Below are 12,319 nucleotides of genomic sequence, written 5' to 3'. Positions count from 1 at the left end.
TTGGATGTCTCCCAGCAAGGGCTATTACTACTAATAAACATAAGCCCCAGTGGGGAAGGAACTGATGTGCTTGAGTTCTCTGTACAGCGCTGCGAAATTAATGGCGCTATATAAATAAATGGTGATGATGATGATGATAAACAGCTTGTGCTAGAGTGAGTGACCTGTAACTTTCATAATTTCAGATGATGTGATCAATAGTTATCATTCGTAAACTGTACCTTGTTTAAAAATGGTTTTACAGATAAAATAGTACAATGAAAAGCTGACTGTTCTTTAAATGGCCCAACAGAAAGAATCTTTTCATTTAATTGTCTTCATCTGAAGTAGCCAAGAGCTTGTTTTTCTTTAAATAGAAAAGCTTGAAAATAGGCAACCCCCTTTTTATTAGCCTAGTTCCTGCTGTTAGATAGTAATTGAAGGTTTATTAGGTCAGGGGGTTCTTAGCCTCCCTTCTGACCAACCATTCAATCACATTCATGGGAAATGGTTAGATCAGTTTCCACTACTTCATATGTATCTGCTAGGTGTCAACTTGAGCTGGTCCTGCTCTAACAGCAGAATCATTATCAAAGTGTTTTCATAGGCATCATTGCATGGCTTTTTCACTGCTCATGTACACAGGAAGGGTTTAAAAACTCACAATGTGCCACCAGTATCTATTTTGTATTGTTATTTTTTCCACAGATTACTGTTAGTAGACTTCTTCCTGATGCTGATGTGAGTGGTGAGGGGTAATACGTAGTGATGAATAAAAGTGGGGTATATCATCATCATCATCATCACCATTTATTTATATAGCGCCACTAATTCTGCAGCGCTGTACAGAGAACTCATTCACATCAGTCCCTGCCCCATTGGAGCTTACAGTCTAAATTGCCTAATGTAGACACACACAGGCAGACACACACACATACATACAGACACACATACACACACACACAGACTAGGGTATATGTGCCTTAGGAAGAGCACAAGTAAAACAATTAGCAATACAAACCGATGTGATTAATATGATTAATGCAGAGAGAGTGCTCTCTTGCACATTCTCATTTACAAATCTGCAAGGTAGATTTTCTGTCTCTTTGTAGCAATTACAATATTGATATGTCTGTAGATTGTAGTACTTCAGTCAGAGAACCTAAAAGCCATCTAGAATTATCTGTCCATTAACAACCCAGCGTTTATTGTCTGCAACACTTTAATTGATGTTCTTTACCTTGACGTAAATAAACAAGATTCTCCTCCTTGAAATGTCACTGCCATTCATAATGCTCTTAAGTGGGATCAGCAATCAATTAGAAAGGAGCCATTGATTTCCTTTGCAGAAAAATTAAAATGGAGACCATTAGGATGCATACATTTATGAGGCTGTTTGTTTATAAAAAGAAACACTATGATTAAAGGGGAAAAATACCCAGATCAAATTATGTTACAGCATAAAGAAAAAGAAGTTATTGCAGTTGCAATAAAAACATTTTTACAGGAGTTTTGCAAATGTTATAGTGAGCAGCTTAAAAGTATTGTGACATTTATCCTATTTGCTTCAGACAAGCAAAGTTCAAAATGATCTGATATGTCAAAACTTCATAAAATATAAATGTTAAAGAATTGTGTATATTTATGTGTATTTGTAGTTGGCAACTTTGGAGAATTTTATATTACAGCAAGATTAACTTCACCTAAACAGTTTAACATTTAAAGTGACTGGAGCAGCCATTGCTTGGCTATGTGGGGTTCTGGTCTTATATGAAGAATAATTTCATAGTTTAGCAAATGTTGCCATAATTATCTCTAATTAGATCCAGATTTTACTTTTTGCCACAGAAGGTAAATTTTTCTGTGCCAACCCTAACACTATCTTCCTTTGCTCTATCTACTTGCTGAATATCAAGTATACAGAACAAGCAGTGCTGGATGATGATATGGGGCACTGGGCTGTACATATACCCAAGTATTGATTGCATCATCATCAGCTATTTATATAGCCCACTAATTTCGCAGCTCTGTACAGAGAACTCACTTACATCAGTCAATGAACCATTGGAGCTTACAGTCTAAATTCGCTAACATACACACACACAGACCGAGAAAGACTAGGGTCAATTTAGATAGCAGCCAATTAACCTACCAGTATGTTTTTTGGAGTGTGAGAGGAAACTGGAGCACCCGGAGGAAACCTATGCAAACACGGGGAGAACATACAAACTCAACACAGCTGAGGCTTTGGTCGGGAACTGAACTTATGACCCCAGTGCTGTCAAGCAGAAGTGTTAACCACTGAGCCACCGTGCTGCCCTCTGCATGTCAAATGACAGGTGTACATAGAATGTACATTTGATATGTAGTCAAATCTGGTCCTGAGTAACTTTATGCCCAACATTTTCCCATTGTCAAATATGCCCATAGCCCTCCCTCCTCCTTCCCCTTGTCAGGTATGTCCTCCATGCTCTCACCCTTTGTCACATATCATATATATGGGGGCTATAAGCATATATGACAATGGTAGATTGTGAGGGCATATGTTCTATCCACTCTGCTCTTGTCACATAAGTTCTCCGACCATACTCCCCTTTACATGTATGCCGAAAGCCTCCCCTTCTCCTCCCAAATCCAATGGAGGAAAGCACTAGTCTATATCACAGCATAACTGTAACAAACTTACCTGTTTCACGCTCCAGCGCTGCTCCGTCCGTCCCCATCCCAGGACTTCCAGGTGACGGGTCACATGATCTGCCTGTCAGGGTGGGTATCTTGAAATGCCTAGCACTCTTTAGACACTGCACTGACACTCAGCCTGTGTCAGTGCAACGTAGTTGCTGTGTTTGTGACTCCTGCCTTGTCTGTGCTTTTGCCCAGCTCCCTGTGAGGTTTTTTTCAGCCTGGATCTCCTGGGTACCATTCTTTGCCTGTCTGACCCTGAGTTGCTGGATCTTCTAAGTACAACCTCATCTACATCGAAAACTGGGACGAATGGAAGATGGCTTTTAATACCTATGATGGCCACTTTGAGTATTTAATGATGCCTTTTGGGCTTTGTAATGCCCCAGTGCTGTTTCAGAATTTTATGAACAAAATTTTCCAAGATCTGCTCTACCAGTTTGTTATCATTTATTTGGATGATATACTTATCTTTTCCCAGAACCTCTTCTCGAATAGGAAACATGTAGGTGAAGCACTTACCCGTCTGATGAAACGCCGTCTATTCTGCAAGTTGGAAAAGTGTCTTTTCAAACAACAACAAATTCCCTTTTTAGGATACATTATTTCAGGAACTGGACTTTAGATGGATCCTGCTAAGATAAAAGCTATCTTGGACGGGCCCCGACCCAAAGTCTATGCAACATTTCCTTGAATTTTCTAATTATTATACAGTTTACTAGATAGTACTCTACCATCATCGCCCCCATCTCTGCCTTAACTAAGAAGACCAATAATCCCAAGATTTGGTCCCCAGAGGCCATCTAGGACTTCTGCTAACTGAAGACTGCTGTTGCATCTGCTCCTATTTTGTGTCAACCGGACTGTCAGCTCCCCTTCTGGAGGTTGATGCCACCTCTTACGGCACATGGGCAGTTTTTTCGCAATGGGGTCCAGATGGAAAATTACACCACTGTGGATTTTTCTCCAGTAAGTTTCTCCCTGCAGAATTAAATTACGGGATCGGTGATAAAGAGTTACTAGCAATCAAGTTAGACCTTTCGGGAATGGCAACATCTTTTAGAAGGGGCCCTAACTTTAGTAACCATCTACACCGACCATAAGAACTTTCATTATCTTCGTTTTGCTTGGTGCCAGAACCCTCGCCAGGCTAGATGGTTATTATTCTTTTCTAGATTTGACATTAATCTGACCTTCCAGCCTGCTTCCAAAACCAAGAAGGCAGATGCTCTTTCCAGATTGATTTGGATGATCAGGACCCTCCCGAGGAGATTAAAACTATCTTTGATCCCAAATGTATTTTGGCCACGACACCCCTGGAGAACTTCAGTTGTCCACCCGGGAACACAGTCATCCTGCCTCATTTACGTTTCAAATTATTATGTTGGGATTATATAACTCGTTTCTCCAGCCATGCTGGTGTTAGGAAAATGGAGAAACTGCTCTCCTGTTATTATTGGTGGCCTTCTTTGCGTAAGGAAGTCAAGAGTTTTGTCTCTGCTTGTTTTGTGTGTGCACAGCATAAAGTTCCTTGTCTCAAGCCCTATGGATCACTCATTACTCTACCTGTTCATGATGTTCCTTGGTCTCAGCTCTCCATGGATTTCATTACCGACTTACCTCCCTTCTGCTCCTATATCGTGATATGGGTTGTTACAGACTGTTTCTCCAGAGCAACTCATTTTGCACAGCTTAAGGGACTCCCTTTCTCCTGCCTTCTGACAGATCTTTTTACCAAGGCAATATTTTGCTTGCATGAATGTCCACTTTACATTGTTTCTGACCATGGCTCACAATTTATTTTGAAGTTCTGGAGGGCCTTCTGCACCAAACTGGATTTCTCATCAGCTTACCACCCCCAGTCCAATGGATTACTAGAGCAGACCAATCAAGAACTTGAAAAGTTTCTCCAAATGTATCTGCTTATCAGGCAGGTTGGGCCAAACTTCTTCCATGGGCTGAGTTCGATAAAAACAACAATCATTTTCTTGAGGCGATTGCTAACACTCCTCTTTTGTAATGTATGGTTGTCATCAGAGACCTCCTACCTTTTCTCAATCCCCCATATCTTCGGTTCCTGTGGTAGATTCTCTAGTGCGCAATTTTTCCATCGTTTGAGCACAAAAAAAGTCTAACCTGAAAGATTCTTCTATTCGTTCCAAGAAATAATTTGATAAGAAGAGACGTTCTGTTCCTGAATTGGTCCCTGGGAAAAAAGTTTGTTTGTCGGCCAAGAAAATTCGTTTGAAGGTGCCCAGTATGAAGTTGTCTCCCAAATTCATTGGTCCTTTTCAAATTTCTGAGATCATTAACCCGGTAGCTTTCAGATTAAAGCTTTCTTCTTCACTTCGGATACCTAATGTATTCCACATTTCTCTCCTAAAACCTGTAGTTCACAATCAGTTTCGCAGGAATGACGTTAAACAATTATTGGACTCTCACAAATCCCAAGGTACGGTAAAGTTTTTGGTAGACTGTATGGGTTATGGCCCAGAGGAGCGTTCCTGGGTCAAAGCTTCAAACATTCATGCTTCCCGGTTACTCAATTTCACAAGAAATTTCCTAGCAAACAAATTTTAGGGTGTCCGGAGTCCAGAGGGGGTACTGCAACAATCTTACCTGTTCCAAGCTCCAGCGCTCCTCCGTCCGTCCTGATCCCAGCACTTTCAAGTGGTGAGTCACATTATCAGCCTGTCGGGGTGGGTATTTTGTAATGTCTAGTACACTCAGCCTGTGTCAGTGCACCGCAGTTGCTGTGTGTCTGACTTCTGCCTTGTCTGTGCTTTTTCCCTGCTCCCTGTGAGTGTTTCTCTGCCTGGATCTCATGTGATCTCCACGTTCCTTACCTGTCTGACCTTGCTTGATCTTCTGTATACCGAACTTGGCTTGTCTGACTATGCATTGTTGGATCACCTGTGTACCGAACTTGGCTCATCTGACTACACATTGCTGTATCATCTGTGTACCGAACTTTGCTCATCTGACTACGCTTTACCCAATCCTAACTGGTCAGTACTGTTTGTGCTTGATTTCTTGTACTAGATCCTTGTCTTCCTGTTCATTCTGAGTTACATCCAGTGTGCCTGATTCCAGTAGTATCATTACTTCTGCACTATCTTCTGGGTACGACATCCACCCTTTAGGCCTAGTGTTACATTCTGAGGCAGTCTAGGGGGAGCAACTTGCGAGTTCTCGGCAGCGAAGTCCATCCAACCTTGAGGCGGTTTTTGGTGAACACCGGGGAACTTGTTAGACTCTGCGCCCCCGGTCTGCCAGTGCCAATTAGGATTAGCACAGGTCCCTCTTCCTGCAGAATGCAGCAATAGCCCAACACTGTTGCATTATGTGGGAAAAATCAAAAATGCAAAGAGCCAATGACTTTCATTAACAATGTCACTGGCGTTTGGCCCACACAGTCTGCATGATGCAGCAGCAGTGAGTGAAGTGCTGCACTCAGATCCCTCCTCCGCTGGGCATCTCAGCATGGAAAGCACTGATTGAGAGTCTGGTGGAACATGGGAGATCATGGCACATCTGGACATTCTGTCCCCCACTATTCACAGAACCTCAGCTGGCCTGGGCCCAAATAAAAGATGCAATGGGCACTAAGGGTATTTGGGCCTCAGACAGTAATCACATCCACATCTATTTTAATCTGTCTCTGAGAAGAAGGGGAGTAACAGCAAGGGAGGGCTGGCAAATTTTAGCCCGGGGGGGGGAGGGCAAGACTCAACTCAGCCTAATAGGAACATTTTAAAGGAAAAAAAAAAGCAGGTGGCCCAGTGACCCAGCCCAAAGTAGCCCAGCCTGCCCCTGATGCTGACTGGGATCAGCAGTTGTAGTGACCCTTGACTTGCTTTGTGACATTGTATTCCTCCGCTGCCCTTTTCTGCAGGAAATTCCTGCCCAGGATTCACTTTATATTTTAGCCTCTCCAACCAGTCTCTGATTAATGCTAATCCTGGTAGCCACACGGTACAGGTACCAGAGGGCCTTATTAAAGAAAAAGTTCCTTCTATAGCAGTGCTTTCAAGAGTAAGGAAATGGCATGAATTTGTAAATCTAAGCAATTCTAACATTACTGTATACAATGTATAATTCCAATATTTCCCTTTTCAGCTGCCTATAAAAATAGTAAATATTATTATATTATATCTGGCACTTAAAATTCAAATGAGCAAATCTTTTTTAGACTATTATTGTATTTCTAGGATTAAATATGCAAGGTGTCATTACACTTAATTAATAAATATTGCCTAAAATAAATGTTCACATAGTGTCATCTAGGATGTAACGTTACTGTTCCAGTTCTTATACATAACATAATGTTGTGGGCATCACGGATTTCCATTGCATGGTAACTGATGTGTTATGTTGACCATCTCACTCCCAGTAGTCATTCTATATATACGTAATTGTAAAATAAAAATTTAATTTGGATACCTTAATTATATAAATAATTTATAAAGATGTTAATATTTACAAAAACGTAGTTGTTCTCCTTTTCAGTTATATATTTTAATGACATGCTACCATAGTTCATTAGCAAGCATCTGCTGGAAAATATTTGCATATTAGAGAGATGTGTTTGGACTGAAGTGGATATTTTTCATTACTTGGCTGCCTTTTTCTAAAACTTGCCTACAATTTGCTTACACAGTAATCCTCATGGGTAACAGTTTGTATTTAGAATACATCCTAAATGGGCTTATGCTATACACATAAAAAAGGATTGAGGAAACTGTTTTTGTAGTCATTGGATAAGGCTCTTAAGCTCTTTCTGAGTACTAATAATCATTGTACTATTTTGCTGAGCTGAGAAATATGTTTATTATTGCATAATATCATTTACTTTTATTTGTATAAGGTTTCTTAGCGTTTCATAATGTCATAAAATCCTACATTTGTCTGCTATTCCTGCTCCCTTTGTATTAGTATTGTGCTCCATAAGATGATTTCTGTTATGCTGAGGCAGACATCAGTGGCAAGAGCCATAGTTACGTTCTCTAAAGACTTTATGTCAAGATCCACAATAAGAGGTGAGCAAACATTTAGCAGTTTCTTTAATAAATATATATGATCCACTGGCCCAACAGCTCAATTTTGTTTATTTGCTTATTTATTTGTTTCCAACTAAAGAGTAAAATTTAAAGCTGCAATCCTCCATTTTTGGCTTTTTCTTAGTTTTGTACCTGTTTAACATGAATCTTCTGATGCAGTTCTTTAACTATAACTGGCTCAGTCTATCAACTGGAACACATTTGAGTTTCAGCACTCAAACTTGTCCTGAGGAGAGGATGACCTCATCTCTCTGAGTGACAGACCTCCCTCCATGTGAATGCTGACCGAGTAACTCTTTAGGGAGTGAGGCAGTCTAGAGTATTGCTGAGATGTATAAGTGCTAATGATTCCGGATCTTTCTATATATAATACATTAAGTATTCAACGTATAGTAATTTCACATTTATTACAATATAGGCATAATGGACTTAATTTGGAGTTTGACACATTTTGCTTCCCAAATGTATGCCTAAAAATGCAGCTGCAAAAATTGCAGTCTCACATGTGAATTTTGAGTTACACTTATCCCAACACTGTCAGACGTATAAATTTGTATATTTGTTGCCAACTATAGCATGGAGATGTAACTTGGCAGGGTTAATTATAAATGAAAAAAGTACATTACCTAATTTGTACATAATATAATACAATAAAGCAGGGGTTGGCAACTTTTTTCTATCAGAGTGCCGGCTAAAATCTAGTGAAGCCCAGGCGTGCCAGTTGGGTGTGATATATATATATATATATATATATATATATATATATATATATATATATATATACATACATACATACATACATACCTACCTACCTACCTACCTACAGGGCTGCCTAGAGAAATTCATGGCCCCAGTACAGCAACTTCAGGTGTCCCCCTTTATAGTTAAGCACAACATTTTTTTTACCATGCAAGTGGTCGTACAATTGGGGGCGTGACAGTGCATTATTGGGGGCGTGTCTAGCAGGTGAAAAGCACCAGGCCACACTCTTACAGAAAAATGCAATACTCACACATGCTCCCCTTGCTCAGCAGCTTTGCTCACATATGTCCCCTCTGCCCAAAGCTTAAATCACACTTGCCCCCCCTCTGCCCAGCACCTTTAGTCACACATGCCCCCTCTCCAGCACACCTTCTTACCTTATTCTCCACTGCACAGCATGGGAAGATATCCAGCAGCCCGCCGAGTACCATGTGATCACTGCAGTCACATGACCTGGCGTCTGAAGATACCTGAGCTGAAGGGGATTTAGCCACTACCAATCCCCCCTGCACTCAATAAAAAAAATAAAAAAAAGTACTTTTAAAATAAAAAATGTATTTTCAAAGATAGGTCTCCAGTGGGGACTCGGGCCACCAAGCAGGCCCGGGCAATTTGTAGCCGCCCCCTCCCCTCTCGGCTATATATATGTCTCATTTTATGAGGCTAATATCATATTAACAGTAAGGGACCAGCAAAAAAATGTTATGCCGCACAGTAGTGCCCCAATTCACATCATACCTCATAATTGTGTCCCCAATTCATCTTATGCCTCATAGTTGTGCCCACAATTCATACTTTGCCACAGTTGCCCCCAGAAACTCATAGTATGCCACAGATGCCCCCACAAATACATAGTATGCCACAGTTGCCCCCACAAATACATAGTATGCCACAGTTGCCCCCAGAAATATATAGCATGCCACAGTTGCCCCCAGAAATACATAGTATGCCACAGTTGCCCCCAGAAATACATAGTATGCCACAGTTGCCCCCACAAACACATAGTATGCCACAGTTGCCCCAGAAATATATAGTATGCCACAGTTGCCCCATAAATAAATAGTATGCCACAGTTGCCCCCACAAATACATAGTATGCCACAGTTGCCCCCACAAATACAAAGTATGCCAAGTATATGTGCCCCTTAATTTGCTGCCCTTACTTACCTTTGTAGACTAGTCTTTCTCAAGAAACCTGGGAGCTGCTTCAATAAAACAGCCGGTGATGGCCGAAACGGAGTTCTGCGCATGCGCAGAAGCTCCATTTCGGCCATCACCAGCTGCTTTGCTGAAGCTGCTTCATTACTGAAGCAGCTTCACCGTGGCATAATGAAGTATGGGTAATGAAGCAGCTTCAGCAAAGCAGCCGAAACGGCTGCTTTGCTGAAGCAGCTTCAGCGTCGGCGTGCCAGACAAAAGTGGTCAGCGTGCCACGTCTGGCACGCGTGCTGGGGGTGGCCGACCCCTGCAATAAAGTGTCCTATACACAACAGAGAATAGGGCCTTTACAGTGTTATTAATGAAATAAAGTTGCATTTTTCACATTTTATAAATCCAATGGGGAGTTTCTTTCTTGCAGAAGTCCACCATTGCAGCTTAAAGAAATGAGTGTCCAAAAAACCTGACTTGAATTTACTTAAGATCAGTCACTTCATTGGATACTTTTTCATAGATAACACAACAATTTTAAGTTCGTACGCAAGGATGGGAGAGAAAGGTAATTGTACTGGAGTGGTAGGGAACCAAAAACATTCCTCACAGTTTAAAGATATCAACAAAAGTAATACAAATGTAATGCCAAACAGATGACACCTCTTTTGCATAAGACTAAAACATGAAAATGTATCTAGAAAAAGCAAAAGGAACTCAGAAGATTGAAGCCTTGAGTTAAACAAATCAGTCTTAACTTCCACCAGGTCATATTTTGGGATTTCTCTCTGTGGAAACCGGTGGGATGATTGCTAATAACAGTCCAATAAATATTTTTTCCTTTGCATGCTATAAGAAAATGTTACCTATGTTTGGGGTACATGAGTACTGGAGTCAAGAAAAACTTATAAAGTGCATGGTGTTATTTGGAGTTGGAGTAACTTAGTGTCAGTAGTAATATTTTTACAGATATTATCTCCATTCCCTTAATCCGGCCCTGCATGTCCTAGATCAACTTTTAATGTCAATGTAAAAATAAAGCTATTAAGTATTTGCGTCTTACATGAAAAAACAGCCAGTATTTTCCTTATGTGCAAAATAATAAATTAATTTGCAGCCCTTGCATTGTAACATGGTTTTGCCAAGGTTCAAAGTTACTAATTTTTTTACTTTACTTTTCTTAATGAATTAGACCCAGAGTGTTTAGGAGTGCAAAAGGTCAGCAACCGACTAACAATAAGCAAAGGTGTTCACACACCAAATGTCCAGAACTAATGTTAAGAACAGGCGACTTAAATCGGAGCAGTGCAGGACCATATTCCTGTGCCAAATACATCTCAGTGCAATAGTTGCAACAACATCATTACGTAATGATGTCACAAACACACTCAAAACACAGTACCTGGACATAGCAACCATGTAGTGATGAGGAGTGAGGGTGCCCAATACACGGAATCAGGACTTTGTAACCAGGAAGAGATGAGGAGAGGCCTGTGTGATTTCATGCTGTTGACCTGTGTATGGCAAATTCGATATTATTACATATAGTAAGCATACTGACAGACTACTAATAAATAAAAGTGACTCCAATTAATCACATTATGCTGTCTCTCAAACTTACAGTCCCTGTCCACTTTAATTTGTAAATCTATCACTCAACTGGTGGGTTATCATGACAACATGTCAGTGTGTTGTTTTAACTATGAACATAATTAAGACTGCTATCAGTAATTGAATGTTGGCTGTTTGCATTTAAATGGAAATAATTGCTGGACACTTCAAGGAAACTTGAATTCACATCACTCCAAAGTCACAAATTGTTTTAACACCCAAATGCATAATAATTGTGAAAATGAGAAAATATTTAGCTTCTTTCTTTATGACATATTCATTCTATTAGATACATGTTATTACATGGAAATGGAAATGCATTTTTCTCTCTATAGATTGTGTTGTTTTGTTATCAAAGAAAATGAGAATTTGTACATATTGTATTGTATGAAACTCTCTTTTAGGAGTTTCAACTATATAAGGTACTGTATGGGGTTTATGTGATCATTTCATCTTATTGTACTTGCTTTGTTGCTACATTTAATAATGTTGAGGTAATACTTTGTGGTTGTGATTTAATATGAATTTATTGTATTCCACTAAATGTGTGATCAGGTTATGAAGAGGTTGTTGTGCTATTTTATGACAGCTTTATACATGATATCCAATATTTTTGTATCCCAGAGCCTGTACATCTCAATGAGCCACAGCTCTAGTCCATATCCTTCTCATAACTTGATTCCTCGACAGAGTAGGTTGCACTAAACCACTATTTAGCACATGTATAAAGCTTTACTTTGAAAGAGCATGATTTGTGAGTGATTAGAATGGCCTTTTTACATAGGATTGATTTGTAGTCCTATTAACCACATTCCTTTATCTTCTTTTAATTGCTGTCTAATTTGTATTCAAAAGGATGATCTGAGCTATCACAGTCTCCTTATATAACATTATTTATCAATGTTCATATTATAAATTATTAAGTTAAGTATCTATACCAAACAGCCTGCCCATAATAATGTGCACACATATTACTAAAGCACTCTGAAATTATTGTGGTCCATTTCTTACTCTCTGTCAGCCACAAGTCAAGTGAGAGATTTAATAAAGAGTGGTTTAGTAAAAAAAAAAAAAAAA

The 12,319-nt window shown here is 39.8% G+C and overlaps 1 protein-coding gene across 4 annotated transcripts in view; it reads left to right on the top strand.

The window, feature by feature from the left end:
- IMPG1 (interphotoreceptor matrix proteoglycan 1) overlaps nt 1-12,319 on the top strand; it is a 288,481-nt gene that overhangs the window by 109,211 nt on the left and 166,951 nt on the right. The window lies entirely within an intron of this gene.

The sequence above is a fragment of the Mixophyes fleayi genome, chromosome 3 (genome assembly GCF_038048845.1).
Source record: "Mixophyes fleayi isolate aMixFle1 chromosome 3, aMixFle1.hap1, whole genome shotgun sequence".
Classification (NCBI taxonomy): Eukaryota; Metazoa; Chordata; class Amphibia; order Anura; family Limnodynastidae; genus Mixophyes; species Mixophyes fleayi.
The sequence above is the reverse complement of the archived record's forward strand: the minus strand, read 5'-3'. Positions and strand labels throughout refer to the sequence as shown.